General features: G+C 31.2%; 1 protein-coding gene across 3 annotated transcripts in view; it reads right to left on the bottom strand.

Annotated features, from left to right (window-relative positions):
• The window catches only part of LOC149550595 (dual specificity protein phosphatase-like protein), a 35341-nt gene extending 33100 nt beyond the window's left edge, over nt 1-2241 (bottom strand). Inside the window, exon 1 of one of the 3 annotated variants that reach the window (XM_089793584.1) lies at nt 2096-2241. The gene's annotated coding sequence lies outside the window, so the exon portion shown is untranslated. The other 2 variants (XM_089793586.1, XM_089793585.1) reach the window with 2 other exon arrangements.
• Nucleotides 2242-18475: the final 16234 nt, after the last annotated feature.

Genomic DNA, 18475 nt, shown 5'->3' with positions numbered 1-18475 from the left:
GAAGGTCTCTTAAGATTCCCATAACTCCTATAATTAATTATAACTTCGGATATTCATGCCTCAATGCATGTGAATGACACATGTCATTTACATTTAATATTACAAATTAAACTTAAGTGACCTTTTCAGCTGAAGATGACAATAATGGTAATAATGTCCAGTTTTCGAGAGATAAAGATCTCTATCGCAGCTACAATCTTTAACAGATGAAACATGAGAATTTGGGATCATTTCTTTAGTTAGATGGATGGGCAAATTAGACAAAGAGGAATATAAATTGCAGATCTTGATAGGTGCCATGACTTTGAAGCTATGCTCCACGGGGACGCGTCCCCTGCCTCTGTACCCTAGTACCCGTACCGGGTACGAAACGGGGACGCGGGTACGGATTTTGGCCGTACCCTGTGACGTCCCTTTTTTGAAAAATTCAGAAACGTCCCCGAAACGGCCAATTTTTTTGGGCAGGAAACTTGGGGACGGCCAGCAGTATCGGGGACAGTTTTGCCGTCCCCTATCCGTCCCCGAAACTGCTGGCCGTCCCCTTTTTTCCAGTCAATCTGGTAAAGGCAAAGCATCCCCAAAAAAATATTTTTTCCTAATTTTTGTTGTTCGTGTGGCCCCTAGTCATCTTAAAGACACAATAACAATATGCAACCCATATTTGGTCCATTAAAACACTAACTCTTCTACTCATTTTTCGATTTAACATACTTGCTAAGAGGAAGGAAGAAAACATAAGAGCAGTAGCAGCAATGAGCAAAGATTGTGTTTAGTGAGGCAAGACTGCGTTCGGTATTTACTATTTACTAACTATTTTAGTTGGACTTTTCTTTATTTCATTCTGATTTCAGCATGATACTTGAAGCCTTCAGGCATTTTAATTTTTGCTATATATGTATGTGATATTGTTATAATGGAAGCGCTTAGTATTTGCCATTTGATAATATTCCATGTATTTATCTTCTAAAATGTCTATGGTGAATGGTTTATCAATGTTATGATATACATATTTGAATTTTGTCTCTATATTAAAAAAAATCCACTATGTTTTTAATCGCCGTCCCCTGATGTCCCGTCCCCTAAATTTTGGCTTCGACCCGTACCCGTACCGGAAACACGTCCCCGTCCCCTAAAACGTCCCCGTCCCGGAAACTCCGTGGAACATAGCTTTGAAGTCAATGCTGCTGTCAGATTTATCCCAGAGGTGGTTCCAAGGAGGCCACGGACAAGGGCAGCTTTTTGAGCACACCATGGCAGACAAGTGTGAGAAGAAAAGAGGCAACTAAGTCTGGTTTTTGTGTAGTGAGTTTATGTTTGTGTTTTGAAAATGATGGTGAAGGACGGGTTTTTGAGTCTGTTAATAGCTATCAGCATTTTGTTAAAATGGGCTGATAGATTTTGATGGGATAGGTAGTGTAATGATCATCTTATCAGAATGTATATGATGTCCTTTGATTTGTGAGTCAGATTTGGTGTTAATCAGCATGTGATCGTTGGTGATAGATTGCGGTAGTGTGAAGCACTGTTATGGCAGGTTAGTGGAAAGCATATATATATATATATATATATATTCTCACAAAATAAACCTGATTTAGAATTGACAGAAAGACCAAAACGAAAGTACATACAGACTTTAAACAAAAGCTTTACACCACCTCTAACCTGTGGCAAACTACTAAAATAAATCGCAGTCCTATAACTGGCTTTTGCATTTAAAAACAAAGCCAAAATAGACTATCAATTTGCAGACATGATAACGATCACCCAAAACAGAAATGAGGGTTTCTCCTCGTACAAGCAGAAATTGGTTTTGTGCTATTGCTAAGCCCAAACCATATTCGTGGCATCGACCCATTATAAAAGACAATTTAGGACCAGTTGCAGTAATATCCAATGAGACTTTTTAAACGTTCTATAAGAAAATAATTGCATTGACAACCTTCGAGCGTTTTTTTGGCAGAAAATTAAGGACATCGCTATAAATGTAATAACGACAACACAGGTCGGATTTACGAATCTTTTAAACAATGTAAACAAAAATTGACAAAATTCTCACAGAGAGAGAGAGAGACGCCGTGTGCAAAAAGATTAGTACCTTGAACAAAGGAAACATAAACCCTCGGCAACTAACTTCCACGATATACTACCAACAGTATTAAAGCTAATAGAGATTAAGTGTTCAGTCTCCTTAATAAGGGTCTGTGGTTCCTAGAATTTTAAAAACCAGGATTTCTACAAACTTTGGTTTAGCCAAATTAAGGTTTTGCAAATCTTCATTTCGATTTTTGGAATTTTACTTGAACCGTTTATTTCACTCGGAAGATGAGTGTGAAGACACATTTTTATGAGTAAGCTTGGAGTTGAAGGCAAATTTTTAAAAGTAGTCCAATCTATTGTTTTTAAACTCCTTAAAAACATAACCTGGTTTTGATTTTCAATTCCTACTTGCTAGTAGGAAGTTGGAAAACCTAGTTTTGCGGCAAAATTGGAAGTCCAATATGCTAATTCCATTTTGCCAATTTTGAAACAAACGCAAAAAATTTCAAATCCGGATCTTGAAAAAGCCAATTCCTGTCATCTCCTAGGAACCAAATGGACATGAAAAGCAATGAATACAATTTGAAGTAAGGAAACAATATAAGTACTCAGCTGAACAAAACATACCTACTTGTTGATCAAAAGTATTTGTTGAGCTCCAATAAGGGTTAATCCTAGTCAAAATACAAGGCTTGAAATGAAATGAAATGAGTTTTACTAACATCCACGAGACCAAAGGTCAATGGGACCAAAAAAAAGGGGTCCACTAAATACTCTGCTGAGATTTTTCCAGGCTATCCCTTCTTTTGTGGAGCTGCATTAGCAAGGTGGCTGCCACCTTGTGAAGTCTTGGCCCCTCAAAAAGTTCTTTTTGATGACGTCGGATGGGAGAAACCGAACAGAGGTTTGGATCAAAATGATATTAAGAATTTATCAAAAGGGAATTGGGGCCTTTTGAGGTGGGGATGTGTTACAAATATTTTAGCTACGGCAATAAGGATTGGGTCTTGAGGAGGGGCTTCCTTCAAAATGATATTGACAATTTATCAAAAGGGAACCGGGGCCTTTTGAAGTGGGGGAGTGTTACAAATATTTTAGCCATGGCAATAAGGTTGTGGTCTTGAGGATGGGTTTCCTTCAAAATAGAGTAGGTGGTCACTGAGATTTTTTAGGAATATTTAATGATTAGCAGTCTCATGAATTTCTTAATTTGTTTCAGCTTAATAATTTGAGCTCCTAAATTTAAGGACATTGGTGGTCTCATGGATTTGAGAGTGAAGATAATATAAGATTTTAAATTTATTATTTGATTTTGGTGCAAAAATAATGAGCAAATATTGATATGTGGAAAAAATATTCCTTAAGCTAGTGGGGCTATTTTCACCCTATCCCATTTCCACTTGTTCAAATTGAGAGGGCTAAAAAGTTGAAGCTCCCATTTTGTAGAAAAGTATTCCAAATAAACCTTTAAACCCCCTTAAAAATTGATCATGAGACCTCTCGCTCCTCAAAATTGAGTCCAAACCCCCTCCATGGGACCCTTGCCTAAGTGGGTTTGAGGATGGAACAAACAATGATGTTCGGGCAAAGACAACTCTATTAATTATTGAATTTGTTAAGTGCAAGGTGCATGGATGGAAGATTGAAAAGATTGTTAATATAGATGTTTCCAATTTGATTATGTTTGAAAAAAATCAAAATCACATAAATTCTCCAAGAAGGAAACCAAATAATTGACACTCTTCCAAAGATAGTGGTGTCATTTCAAAAGGTAGGAGAGGTTTTCAAAGATTCAACGAGGCTTCATTTGTTAGAATAGATTTTTTTCTATCTTTTCAAATTTAAATTGATACCTAAAGCATCTTTGAATTATCATCATTTTTGCAAGTGGACTTGTGTGAAATGTACTCGGTCAATGGATATGTTGAACAAGAGACACATGATGTCATAGTTCCTACCATTAGTGATTGGTGTACAGGCATTTGAATGGATATGAAGTGGGAAAATATGAGTTAGTTTATTTTGATTAATATAGATATTTGCGAGAAACACAGTGCTTTTCCAAGACAAGAGAGAAAGAGTTGACGGTCAAAGTACAAAGTTACTTATAGGTTGAAATGCAATAGGAAAGAAATAACAAAAATTTAAGCATAAATATTGGTCTTTGTAGCCTAAAATCAGAAAGACAGAAAAAAAATTCAAATGATATAAACAAAGCAAAATGTCAGTACCACTCTATAGTTGTACTTGGTACGGTATGGTATGGTATTAACAAGCAATATACTTAAAATTATGTATTCAAGTTTTTCAAAAGAAAAACTAATTAATAGACATAAGTGAGGTGAGGAAAATGTTAGAATGGGGAAATAATCACCTAGCAAATTAAGCACATTTAGTTAGTTTAACACAAGCTATTTCTCACATGGTTGAAAATTCAATATAAATATTGTAGAGAATTAATTTTACATTTCTAGTAACATTAGGAGGCTATAGTTTAAGTGAAAGGATTCAATAGAAATTAAAGGGAATTATGGCATTGAAAATTGGTGTTGTAATAGTGATTATATTGCATAGATAAATGTAACAGAATTAAAATAATTTTATATTATGTTCAATAACATATCAAAAATAAAAATAACTTATATAAATAAATGTTTAATTTTAATTTTTATAACATGGTTTATATATGCATTGAAATTGAAAACACTCCAACAATTGGTAGGTGTTATGATAAGTAAGATATTAGAAACCATAATTAATAGGGCATTGTAAGCAAAAAAGAAAATATAATATCGTAGAAAATGGGTTGCATAGAGATTGCAAAAAAGAGACATTGTTTGTGGTTGCAATCCATCAGTGGAGATATGGGGAACATAGGAATTTTATCTAGCATATATTAAATAAGAAACATAAAACTTTTTATATATTTGCATGGCCAAAGGCCATAAAGTCATCAAAATATCGAAAATATAATTAAAAGCATGAAACTGAAATATTGATTTTGTATTGGGAGCATTTTCTCCCTACCAAAAATTTGGCTCCCTGCATGATTGTCTAATGGCTCCTTGTGGTGATGACACACCTAACTTAACTTGCCTTTTTATGGATTGCACACCTGGCAGCTCCATGCATTTCATACACTCGTTGCTTTTATCTCTTCATGCCCAGTCATTATTCAGAGCTTATTGGAATGTCAGTATAGCATATCGATAGTCATGGCAAAAAATAATGCTAAATTGTTCTTTACATCTGGGAATTATCCACTTCTAGTCCTTGCTATAAAGAAGAAGCAACTTAGCCTTTCACAAATAAAATCATTTGGATCCTTTCTAGCAATTTCAATTTTTGTAATTTGTGCTTTTGGCACCTTAAGATTGATGTTATAGATGATTTTGAGGTTTGATAGTAGAGGTTCAAATTGTTATTTTGATATATATATATATATATATATATATATATATATATATATATATATATATATATATATATATATATATATATATATATATATCTTCCCTAATATTGACTATACTGCATATGTTGATGCTCGTTGAATGTTAGTATATGTATTTTATGTTATTGGCATTATGTAATATTTCAACATGAATATTTTATTTTTAAGTACAATTGGCAATAGCTTGTACTACTATCTATTGCATACAAATTCTTCATTTGGTCATGTGACATTATCTTTTTTTTTGTATAATTATTTCAAAGGTTCAAACTTCTGACAAAATTGGACTTGATACAAAAGTCTCTTGCTTGTGTTTATGGTTAATGTTCATATTTATTAATTTTGACATTGAGCATTTCAAGTTACGATGAATGAATGACTATTTGTTTGGATTGAGCATACAAACTCTACGGCTGGCCCACAGGATTATTTGATAATTCATCTTTGAGCAATTATTTTTAAGGTTCAAACTTGTGATGAAAATGGAGTAAATACATGCCTTGCTTGCTTTTTTATGTTGAATCTTTATTTTTCTATATTTTAGCATTAAGCATTTCGAATTCTAACAAATGCATTTCAGATTTTGATAAATGAATGATTATTTGTTTGGATATGGTTGTAATTTTTGTTTGATACAATGTTTTAAAGGAGTCCAGTTCAATGATTCCATCTTTGTATTTTCTTTTGCAAATGATTTTTTTTTAAACTACCTTGGTAATTGATTCTTGTCACAAAAAATAAGGTAAGAACAAATAAAACCCAAAACACTTGGTAATTGAAAATTAAATTAAAAAAATGTAGGAGAGAAAAACCATTTTTATCTTTCTTCTGAAGAAAAGGAAAGGCATGTTGAAGTAGTGGACATGGAGTTGAATATATAACCTTGCTTTTTGATATTTAGAACTCAAAACATCTCAAATACCTTTGTCCAAAAAAAAACTGTGTATTTGTAAATTCAAACTCATTCGTAGCAAGGAAATGGTTGTTGTGCTTTTTACATTCGAGAATGTACAATACTTTTATTATTTATTTATTGTACTTAACTTTTGAAAGTTCCCATTCTTGTTAATTAAATTGTTCTGAAATTCATTTATCTCCTTATCAAAAATAGTTGCAACCAATCAAAAAGTGGAAAAATACGATTATTCTAAATTTTTAAATAAGTGAGAATTTTAGAACTTAAGAAATAAGTCACAAGTTTCATAAATTCTTGAATTTGATTGGTTAGTTTATTAAATATTATATTTAATGTGCACTAAATGAATGCAATAATTTCCTACACGACATGAACTAATAATGTCATGACATGTCATTAATATTGGAAGCACTTGTAATGATGTGTTATTTCCATAGGGTTGATTCGTAGGAGATAAGTCTCCTCAATACTAAAATATTTATGGGTTTTATTATTCATGACGAGTTAGCAAATGAAAGTCAAGTAAGGTGGATTTAAAACTATTAGAGTTGCACTTTTTTTTTCCCTCATGTTTCATTTTGTGTTACTTGTTTAAGGGGATTGCAATTAAAGCAACGAGGCGAATGTAAACATGGAGGCAAATTTCATGCTCCTTACTGCAAAGCAATAACAATGCTTCCTAGGGAAATTTTATAGAAAGAGAATGCCAAGTGTGTTCACTCCAGACAATCCAAAACCTAGCAAATAATCATTTTTTTGTCTAGGGAGGATTTCTTGAAATCTAAATATAGATACAAAGTTAATATTGTTATAGCATCTACGCTATTGGTGTGGGTTCTTAAGCTCAGCTCTAAGGAAGAGGCTTTATGAGTCATGAAGTCATGTGTTTGGTCAAAGTACAATGGTGAATTGCTATCGATTATTACAATCGTGGAGTCAGATGTGGGTTTCAACACACACCAGAGAAATTGGTGTAATATGGGTGACCAACAACAACTATTTCAACCTTTTATGATTTGGAGGGAAACATCTAACAAGGATGAAAGGCCCAAGGAAGCGACTTTTGGATGGGATTTTCTAAAGGATCACCAATGGGTGAAGAAGATGAATTGGTAGAAGGTAAAAGTGGAGACCACGAATGAGGAACTAGGTGAGGAAAAACAAGTAAAATTTGGCCCAAATGATTATTGGTTCAATGGACTAGTGGGAAAGCTCAAGAAGGGGTACGCTTGGTATTTTCACAACATGATGTTTGTTAGTAATGTTAATATTACCTTGTAATTGCATCTTTGTTTTATACACATTTTGATGTCAATGTATGGGCTTCGAGTAGTTAGGTCTATGCTCTTTTGAGCCTTTTGTATAGGGATAGTCTTAGTTATATGTGCATTTATGCATGTTCATTTTGTTATTGAACGTATGCATTGCTTATGGGTAGGATGTTAGTAAGGTGGTGGCTTTTTTTGCATGAATTCTTTAGGGCTAAACCCATTTTCTATACCACCTTATGTTAATAAGAGTTCTATTAGAGCTAGAGTCCTTAACTATTGTTAAGGAAAAATGCACTTAGATAATACATTTTGAAAACTATTTGAAAGATAGTAATTATCAATACTGAAACAAAAATGGCATGTTATCAAAGTGAAAACAAGAAGAATGTATATAACATAGCTAGTTGCATTAGACATTAAGAAGCTCAAGAACAATACAAACTCAAACAAACATCTAGCACGAATATGAAAGTATTGTATTGTGAAGTTGCTCATAGTAGAAATTTAAAACTAATTAACATGGAATCACAAGTACCTTAGTCAACATTTTTAAAATATCACCATGCAAATTGAATGTGCCACATAAAAAACTAAATCTAAACAAGGAAAATTTGTCTGATTGAATAAACAATCTAAAATGTTGATATTCATGTTTAAAATGAATAATGATTGACAAGAATCCATCTTTCGTATTTTATTTATACTTATTGAATAAATTTCATAATATTAAGTTACTAAATATTTAAAAAAAAAATTGGCCAAAGATTATGTGTGATTGTGTCTTTAATTAAATTAATTCTTATTATAATAATTAAATAATGAATAACATTTAAATTATAATATAAATGTAATATATATTTATTCTATTGTATAAAAGTATATATTTAAATTCATATATAATTTTACAATAACAATAATGTATATACTAAATCATATTATAAACTTAAAATATATTCATACTAAAAATGATATATTATAATTATGTTTAAGATATGGACTAATTGAAGCATAGTTGATGAAAATCAAGGTAGTAGAAATATAATTCATATGGCTTTGTTTATGAGGATGTCTACTATTCAAATCCCACTTAAAATATCTAGAAGAGAATCTTTTCACCATGTTGCATGATCTATTGATTTTGATTTTGATTTTTTTTGAGATTTAAAATTCTAGTATAGTCTAACTAGCAGTTGCATGCTTTTGTACATGCAACGAGTGTGTCGATATGAGATGAAATTTAAGAGAAAAATGTAGAATGAACATTAAATAATGTAAATATAATTTTTTTAATGAAAATACAAAAATAAAAATGTTGAAGATTAAAACATAGATATAAAATTTACAATAGATAGGAAATTTGAATATTGCTTAAGAAAGGTGTTCAATTATTTCAATATTTTACAATTAAATTGAATTTATCAAATATGAAAAAAAAATCATTTAAAAAAAACCTATCACGAAAAATTAATAAGAGAAATACAAAAAAAATAATATGAAAAATAACGACATCTCTAAAAAAATATTCTATTGACTAAATAAATTATAGAAACTGAAAAAACAATATTTAAAGAAAAAAACTAAACTAATATAAAAATAATAATTTAAAGTAATTTAAAAACTAAAACCTAAATCAATTTAAAAAATCAAAAGTTTGATAAATAGAGATCACAACATAATCTAATGTGGAGGTCACAAGTAATTATTTTTTAAATAAATAAGAAAAGAAAAACAATAGTTAAAAGTGGGTATTTAAATTATAATCTTATGTGAACAAATTAGATTATTAATAATTTTTTATTTAAATAACATAATATTTACTAAAATCTTTTAAATAGATAAATAAATATCATTTATTTAAATAAAATTTATCAATATGAAAAAATAATCATTTAAAAAATCCATCAAAAACTCTATTATGAAAAATTAATAAGGGAAATACAAAAAAATAATATGTCTAATAAATATTCTATTGACTAAATAAATTATAGAAACAAAAAAATAATATTTAAAGAAAAAATTATTTATTAATAAAAAAATTTAAAAAATTTAAAAACTAAAATCTAAATCAATTTTAAAAATCAAAAGTTAACTGAATAGATCACAACATGAGCTAAGGTGGAGATGACAACTAATAAATAGAAAAAGAAAAACAATAGTTTTTGATTAAGGTAAAAACAGGTTTTGAAGGTGCCTCGAAACCCTTTACATCAAAAAGAAAGATATACCATGAAGCACTACCAAGTTTGAAAAGGACCTAAAACTAGCTGAACATCTAAACCAGGTTATACAGGGACATGAAACCAACAGATCTATCCAGAAAAAGCAACCAGAAAATACATTGGAACCTGGAAAGTAAAAAGACTGGAAGGCAAGGCAACCAGTAAAACCTCCCAGACCAGTAACCAGTGAACCAGAGCCACAACTCGCTCACCATCACAAAAAAACTAGTCAGAACAAAGGAACTTAAGATTTTCTTTTTGATTTGAAGTTCCCCTTACGCGACCAAAGGTTCATATCTAAAGGGGGAGTCGAAGGCTTAGTTCGCTTACTCTTTACCGCTATCCACCCGTCCTCAAAGAAAAACAATAGTTAAAAGTGGTGATAATAACTAATAAATATCAGAACAAGATTTAAAAGTAGAGGGAGATAAAAATTGGTTGGTAAATGATTAATGAGAAGGATTTTCAATTTTCTGGCCAAACTCTTACAAATTTTCAATCAAAAAATTAATTTCCAGGAACAAAGTTCCCACAAATAGCCTATCGGCTAAATTAAATCGAGGAAATTTTGTATAATCTATCTAGATTCATCAATCAATATAATAATAAAATTATAAAACTATTATCTATTATAATTAAATTTAATAAATTTAATATGTATTTTTTTCAAAACATTCAACAATAAAAAGAGATCACATACTCAATAAAGATCAAAATAAATTTATATGTCAATATATATTCAAATAAAAATATGGAAAACAAATTTTAAATATTAAATTAAAAAACTATAAATAATATATTACAAAAATATTAGCCTTACATTATGTTATATAATATTTCAAATGAATTAAAAGAAATATATAAAATAGTTATGTTATAATACAATACACAATTGAAAATTAAAAATAAGAAAGAGCATTGTAATATTTGTATTAGTAATAAATCAAATAAGAACTATTTAAAAACATAAGAGACCCAAGTTTTACATGTGTTCAAGCTACAAACATGGTCGACCCTCTTTTATGTAACATTTGAAAATACATAACTCATGGAACCAAATGTAGACAAAACTAGGATTTAAACAAAGATACGATTTAACTAAATTAGCATTTCCACAAAGTAGGGGTGCAATTTCAATAAAGTTAGAATTCTAACAGAAATAGGGTTTTGACCAAGTTAGGGTTTGAGATTGTGTGTCCTTGCTATGCAACAATTAACACATCCTCTATCTAAAATTCTAGAGCACAAACAAATATTGCCTTTGTATCCTTATCAACATGATGAAATATGAAATTTTGATCTTCAATGGAATCAAATGATGCAATAAAAAAGCTAAGAACATGGGTATATTTCCATGTCATATTTTAGGTGTGGTTGCCAAATACTTTTACAATCCATTTATTGAGGTCTGGAAAACTTGCGAGAGATGAGAAAAATGAAAAATCAAGCCATCACAAGCAAAGTGCTATCAGATGGCAAAATAATTTAGAGGAGTCTTAAAAGGGAAGCAACAAAAGCTAGAACTATTTGAGCATGAGCATGATCAACAATCAATAGAAGCTTCTAGATATTATTATTGCTATTTAAAATAAAAATAAAAATTGATGGAATTAATGTTAGAATCTGATAAGATTAATAACCCAAAAAATTAGTGCAAAGAATAAATATCTAAACTATGAATGCAAATGATACAAAATCAAAATAGCATCATAGAGTTAGTCTCCAAGAGAGTAATACAAATGCTGGAAGCAAAATAGCATTAAGAGGATGCAAAAACAAGAGATACAAATACAAGCCAGGTAGCATGCTTATATAGGCTAGGAAGAGGGAGAAGGTGGCAACACCAACCAATGAGGAGCAACCATCTATCGGACTAAAGATAGCAAAGTATCTTTCCAAGATAGCTAATGGATGCTCACATGTAGGAAGGTGACACCTCACAACCATTCACCTAATAAGACATGCTTTATTAACCTAAGCGAGATTATTAAAAGTGTAGGAAAAACCTAGCAAAATAGGAAAAATAAAAAACTACACTAACACCCCCCCATAAGTGAAGCTTAGGTGGATGTAGAAATGGGTTCCGACAAGTCAAGCCTGATGAGGTACCCATGTACATAAAATTCCCCCAAAAGAGAGAAAAGAGACTCCCCAAAGAAAATTAGGACTCCAAGTGAGAGGAAGAGCGCCCCCCCAAAATATGAAGCATCCCACACCCCCAACAAAGCTTGCAAATTTTGTCCGGTAGATCCACTTACATTGAACAAGTTTTCTTCCCTTAGGAAAACGAACAAGATCCCAAGTGTGGTTCCTCATCAAGGAACTATACTCTTCTTGCATAGTTATATCCCACTCAAAAATACCAGAAGCCTCATGAAAGGACTGTGGATTTGAGGCAGTAGCAATGGAGATATGTAGAGCATCCTTGAATTGTGAACGAGTCTGCTTGGTGTCTGATGGATCCCTAACCCAATCACCTGCAAACTGCAAGGTCTGTCTAGCCCAAAGTGGACCAGAAGATGGAGAATCTAGAGGAGAATCATCAACCTGTGAATGATGACTAGGAGAGGAAGGAGGTGAGTCCTCTGAATTACTCTCTGCATCAGAAGTGGAGGTAGAAGATTGCTCAAGTGAATCTGACCCATTAGAAGATCTATCATGTATTCCAAGTGACTCCAATGTCAAAGTAGAAGGCAACCCTGTGACCATGCTCTGCTGGTTAAGCTGATGGAAGTAGTGGAAGTTAAGATGGCCAAACCGCTCATGCCATAATCTACTCACATCATTAGAGTGAGTGAGTGAAACAGTCAAAGGAGGATCAGGAACAAAGTGAGAAAACATATAGAGTCATGACTGATGATCTGCTCTCGCAACTGCAACTGTAGAATCATTGTGCAACTCACGTATCTCCACTGAACTAGGAGTGAACTCAACCCGCTTACCTAAACTTGTGTGAGTGATCTGGTATACTGATAGGAGATTAGTTGACAATGAGGGTACATAAGCAGCATCATGGAATGTGCCATCCCCCACATCAACAGACCCTCTCTCACACACCTCAACAGGAGTGTTATCACCCATCAAAATAGAAGGCATAGTACACGGCTCCAAGGATGCAAGTTCTTTCTTAGATGAAGCCATGTGGTGTGAAGTACCCGAATCAAGAACCCAAGTGGATGGCGAGGAAGCAACTGCAAAAAGGGCCTTGCCCTTTCCTTTCCCCTTGCTATTTTCTTTTTCTTTGTTAGACCCTTCATTAGAACTTTGTTTGATAGACTCGGGAACACCGATATTATTCTTCTCAAGAATGTATGTCAAGTGATCAAGTTGTTTCTGCAAACATCTATGTTCATCATGACCAGGTCTTTTACAATAGGCACATTTGACCTTTTCTTTCTTAGGCTTATCGCCCTTGGAAGATGGTGTATCAATAGTTTCTTTTGAAGAAACTGGTATCTGATCCTTTTTCTCCTCGCTATTCTTTTTTTTCTTGTCCTTACTATTGTTGTTACTACTTTGTCCTTGTTGTTCTTTTGTGCCTTGGTTGGCAGCCAAGGCATGTGACTTAGAGGACTTAAGAGTGCCCATCTGGATTAGCTTGTCCTATTCTTGAGTGAGATTGACAACAAAATCATCTAAAGATGGCATGGTGAATTGAGTACCAAGTGCACCCTTAGTAGCATAGAAGGTAGAGACAAACATAGAATATTCTAAACTTAGCTTAGAGAGAATACTAAGAATCAATTGTTCATCTTTCTTTTCAATTCCACATTGTTTTAACTGTATCCTTAGTGATTTTAATTTGGTGAAAAAATCTTGAATTATGTTGAAATTGCCTGGACTCAAACTAATTAATTCATTTTCCAACATATGACCCCTCATTGAATCTTGTGTGCCAAATAGTGTTTCTAGCTTTGTCCATACTTCATTTGGTGTATCCAAAGACTCAATGTGAAATAGCAAGTCAGGAGAAACAACCAAACACAATGTTCCATATGCCTCATCACATTTGTTAAACCACTTAGGCTTGTCTTCATCTTTAGCAAGTTCAGTTTCAAGTCCCATAGTTATCCTATTTAATCCAGCTTTCCTTAAGTGAATTGTCATGCGTGATTTCCACTCAAAGTAATTGTATGGAGTTAGGATGGGCATATTTGTTTGATCCATGATGAAGAAATGCAAAGAAATGCTAAAAAGAAGAGAACCCAGCCACGACAATGCCCCCCCCCCTTTTTACTCAATCAAAGAACCCCCCCAAAGAAATATGATTTGACACTTTATTTTAGTGCGTTTACAACTACCACTAGAAAGAAATACTTAGTGGTCTTGATTTCAATGCATTACAAACCCTCATGAAGAGCATATGCTAAAAGTGAAACTTGGGCACAATAATCAAGAAAAAAAATAGCACCACTATGATCTACTTGAAAAATCATGCACTTTCAAAAAAAGAATCACCTCGATACGAGGTCGTATGAGAAAGTTATGATCCTCCGAAGTTTTCAAAACGAGAACTGTGCATAGTCACGGCTGAGAATCTGCAATTTCTGAAGAATTCATGCATGAAAATCAAAAAACAACTCCACTAGTGGATAGAGTACCAAAAAATAGCCAAGTTCATAACAAGAATCATAAAAATTAGAGTCCGTATGAGCAAGAACGAGACATTTGAAAACTGCATTCAAATATGTGATTGCCAATGGAGAGGGGTATGGCTGTAGCTTTTCATGCTCAATTTTGCAAAATATACAGCTTGCATGCAAAATCTAAAAGATACCTAGATGGTTTTTCGGGGTTGCAAACAAAACCCAGAAAGCGTTTTTCTTTTTGATGTACAAAAGATGTTGTTGTAGTGTAAATTAAATGCTTTTAACAGTAAAAAATAGCTCCAAAAATCAAAAAATGACTCCAACAACCAGAATATGACATGCAAATGCTAGATCAGCTTCCTAAGTCCATCAATGGCATGCTGGAATCTGCAAAACTGATTGAAAACTCTAAATATGCAAGTTGGTTGTCAGATTTGAGATTGAAACCCCAGAGAAAAATTGTTTTTGTCAAAAATTTTCTAATTCTCAAGATCATCCAAAGATGCAAGAGAAGAGCATACTTCATTTTTCAAAAAACTACAATAAAGTTTATTAGCCCCCCCCCCCCCGAATCTCTCAAATAAGGAAACTAAAATCTACTCTTACACATAGAAAAGCTTTGATACCATGTTAGAATCTGATAAGATTAATAACCCAAAAAACTAGTGCAAAGAATAAATATCTAAACTATGAATGCAAATGATACAAAATCAAAATAGCATCATAGAGTTAGTCTCCAAGAGAGTAATGCAAATGCTGGAAGCAAAATAGCATTAAAAGGATGCAAAAACAAGAGATACAAATACAAGCCAAGTAGCATGCTTATATAGGCTAGGAAGAGGGAGGAGGTGGCAACACCAACCAATTAGGAGCAACCATCTATCAGACTAAAGATAACAAAGTATCTTCCCAAGATAGCTAATGGATGCTCACATGTAGGAAGGTGACACTTCACAACCATTCACCTAATAAGACATGCTTTATTAACCTAAGCGAGATTATTAAAAGTGTAGGAAAAATCTAGCAAAATAGGAAAAATAAAAAACTACACTAACAATTAAAAGGAGCCCATAAAAAATAGATTAATTAATTAATTAATAATTATATATTTACCAATAAAAAAATTTCTTTGTTGAAGGGCAGATCAAAGGAGGAGGTTACAAATTGATTACATTGTCACGTTATAAGATTGTGCACTATCTTGGTTCTATAGATGATTTCCACCCCATCGATGTTATTAAAATTCTTCCATTTATTAATTCTTTACCTTTTATTCTTCACAATTAGGTTATTTTTGTACAAAACAAAATAAACAATAAGTGCCCACTAGATCTATAAACTCAATTGTCTGGTAAAATAAATGAAAATTTTGAAAATTTATATCATATTATTTTTTATTTTTTAAATAGTTAATTATATATGATGATTGGTAATTTTAATCTTAAATAATTTTATTTTATTTATTGAAAATTAAAAATTGTAATAGAGTTGCAATAGTTTATGATGTTTAAGTGTGTCCATATTGGTGGCAACTTGTTTCTCACAACTCATTAAATTAATATTTACATTTTACTTAATGTTACATCTTGTAACTGTAAATTTGCGGTGTAGGAGTAATAGTTGATTTCAATTGCAAGTTTTTGGTTTCACATATTTGAACGTTTAAAGGAACTCACATTTGATTGTCAAAGCTTTACACAATGAGGATGCACTAGTTAGTTTCATTTTATATAGTTGTTCTATTCATTTTGATGTTACAAATATTTTTAGATGAGCTTACCTTTACCTCCTTAGTGAAGATCCCTTATCCTTAAAGGAAAATAAAATATATAATATTTGGGACCTACTAGAACCATGTTCTTCAAATTATCTCTACATTGCAAGATCACTTTATAATTAGGAACCTTAGCTTCTTAAAATTGCACACATGTATCAACAAATTCTTCACTATGTAGTGCCCACCCATAGTTTATTTTTCCATTATATTTAGTAAACTCTTTTATGCCTTTTTCATGGATGTGTTAGTTTCAAGGATATTGGATTTATAATTATGAAATTATTTCATGACTTGGATTACATGTATATCAATAAAGAATTACTTAATCGATTATATTTCACATGTTTATTGATGATTATGATTACTAGCGCATTAATGATGCTTTAATGATAATTACTTCATATTTGTAATGATGCATAATTTTATCTGAGCATTTGATGTTTGACTTATAATTATTATGATACTTACCCCATACTTACATGTGTTTGTTTTACTTTTTTGTTTGTTGTGTTTGATGTTGTTAAGGGAGGGAGTTGTAGTCACCTGCTAGTCGGGATCTACACGATGTACCACTCCCTCCCATTGCCTGTTTAGTTTAGATATATTTATATACATGTACATGCTCGTCTTTTATTGCAGAATGTAGGTACCGGACATCGACTTCCCTAAATTTCCAAGATGAGCGTGCCTTATCACAATAACTCAATAGTAAGAATGGAGAGATAATGTTCAGGTCCAATCCCAGCCATAGCCTGAATACTTGTCTTGCAAGGAGGACTCGTAATTAACTTTCCACCTTTTGTAAAACCCGTGAGTTTATCTTTGTTTGTCTTGTTTGATTTTGAGTTTTGGTCTGTTTTGGTAATGTTGCTTTTATGTGGATTTTGCTATGTGATTTATTTGGTAAATAATTTAATTATAATATTTGGGTTAATCATATAATATTAAGAATTATTAAATATTATTTGATTAAAAAAAGAAATATTAAAGCATGAGAATATTTAATTAATTAAAAAACTAATTAAATAGGTGTTTTAATTTAGAAGTTTAAATTTAGAAAATTGGTTAAAGAGATTAAAATATGATGATATTTAATTAATTATTAATTAATTAAATATGTACTTTAGTTTAAAATATTTAATTTAAAAGTTTGATTTAAGAAGTTGGACAAAAGAGATAATTAAAATATTAAAATATTAAAGATTTAATATTACTTTATTATAATTATTTATTTAATAATAATTAAATTAGAATTGCACTTAAACAATGAGCTTTAATTATTATTATTAATTTAAATAATAAACTATGCTTTAATTAGTGCTTGCACTAATTAATAAGTGGAGGAGAAATAAATATAAAAGAATATTTTACTTTAAAAATTCTTTAAATTTGCCTAAAAGAATTAAATTTAAAAGATTTGATTAAAGTTATAATTTAGGCGTATTTATATTAATTTAATAATAATTTATTTAAGAGTTTTATTTTTAATAAACTCTAAATAATATTATTAGTTAAATTAATAAATATTATATTAAAAACATCGCATGATTTAATAAGGGAGATAAAACTTTAATTTAATAAAATTTATTTTAATTAAATTGCATAAAGTGTGTGCATGAAAATTAAAATATAGTAATTAAAGACAAATGGTTTTCATATGATTGCATGATCAAAGCCTTGATTTGGTAGAAAAACTCTTTATTAAGGAAATTAGAGCTCGTTTCTAGAGACATAGGTTTTGGGGAGCGAAATTCAGAATTGGATCTAAATTTGCATGCATTCACATATTGTTTTAGATTTTAGTTGTGGTTTTGAGGTAGGGTTTGAAAACCCATTGTAAAATTTTATTGAAAGATCTATCTACTTCGTATCTTCCTAGATGTTTGTATATTGCTTATTAATTTACTATATTGATTGTTGAATAAAGAATTATGTTATAGATTTTTAAAAAAGGAAAACTAATTAAACAAGAAAATTTGACTGCAGAAAATTATAGAAAAAATGTAGAAAATTATTGTGACTGTATTCTTATAAACTCCTTTCTAATACAACGAAAATTTGATTATTGAACATTGGAAGAAAAATAATAAATTGAACAGTTAGAGTTTCAACTTTAAATTTGTCTTTAGAACCATGAGATTATCATGAATTTTCTAAATATAGATACATGTTATTCTTATATCTAAAATAATTTAATTACAAAATTTATTGG

Source organism: Cupressus sempervirens, chromosome 7, assembly GCF_028749045.1.
Source record: "Cupressus sempervirens isolate cs-2001-9-10 chromosome 7, ASM2874904v1, whole genome shotgun sequence".
Classification (NCBI taxonomy): domain Eukaryota; kingdom Viridiplantae; phylum Streptophyta; class Pinopsida; order Cupressales; family Cupressaceae; genus Cupressus; species Cupressus sempervirens.
The sequence above is the reverse complement of the archived record's forward strand: the minus strand, read 5'-3'. Positions and strand labels throughout refer to the sequence as shown.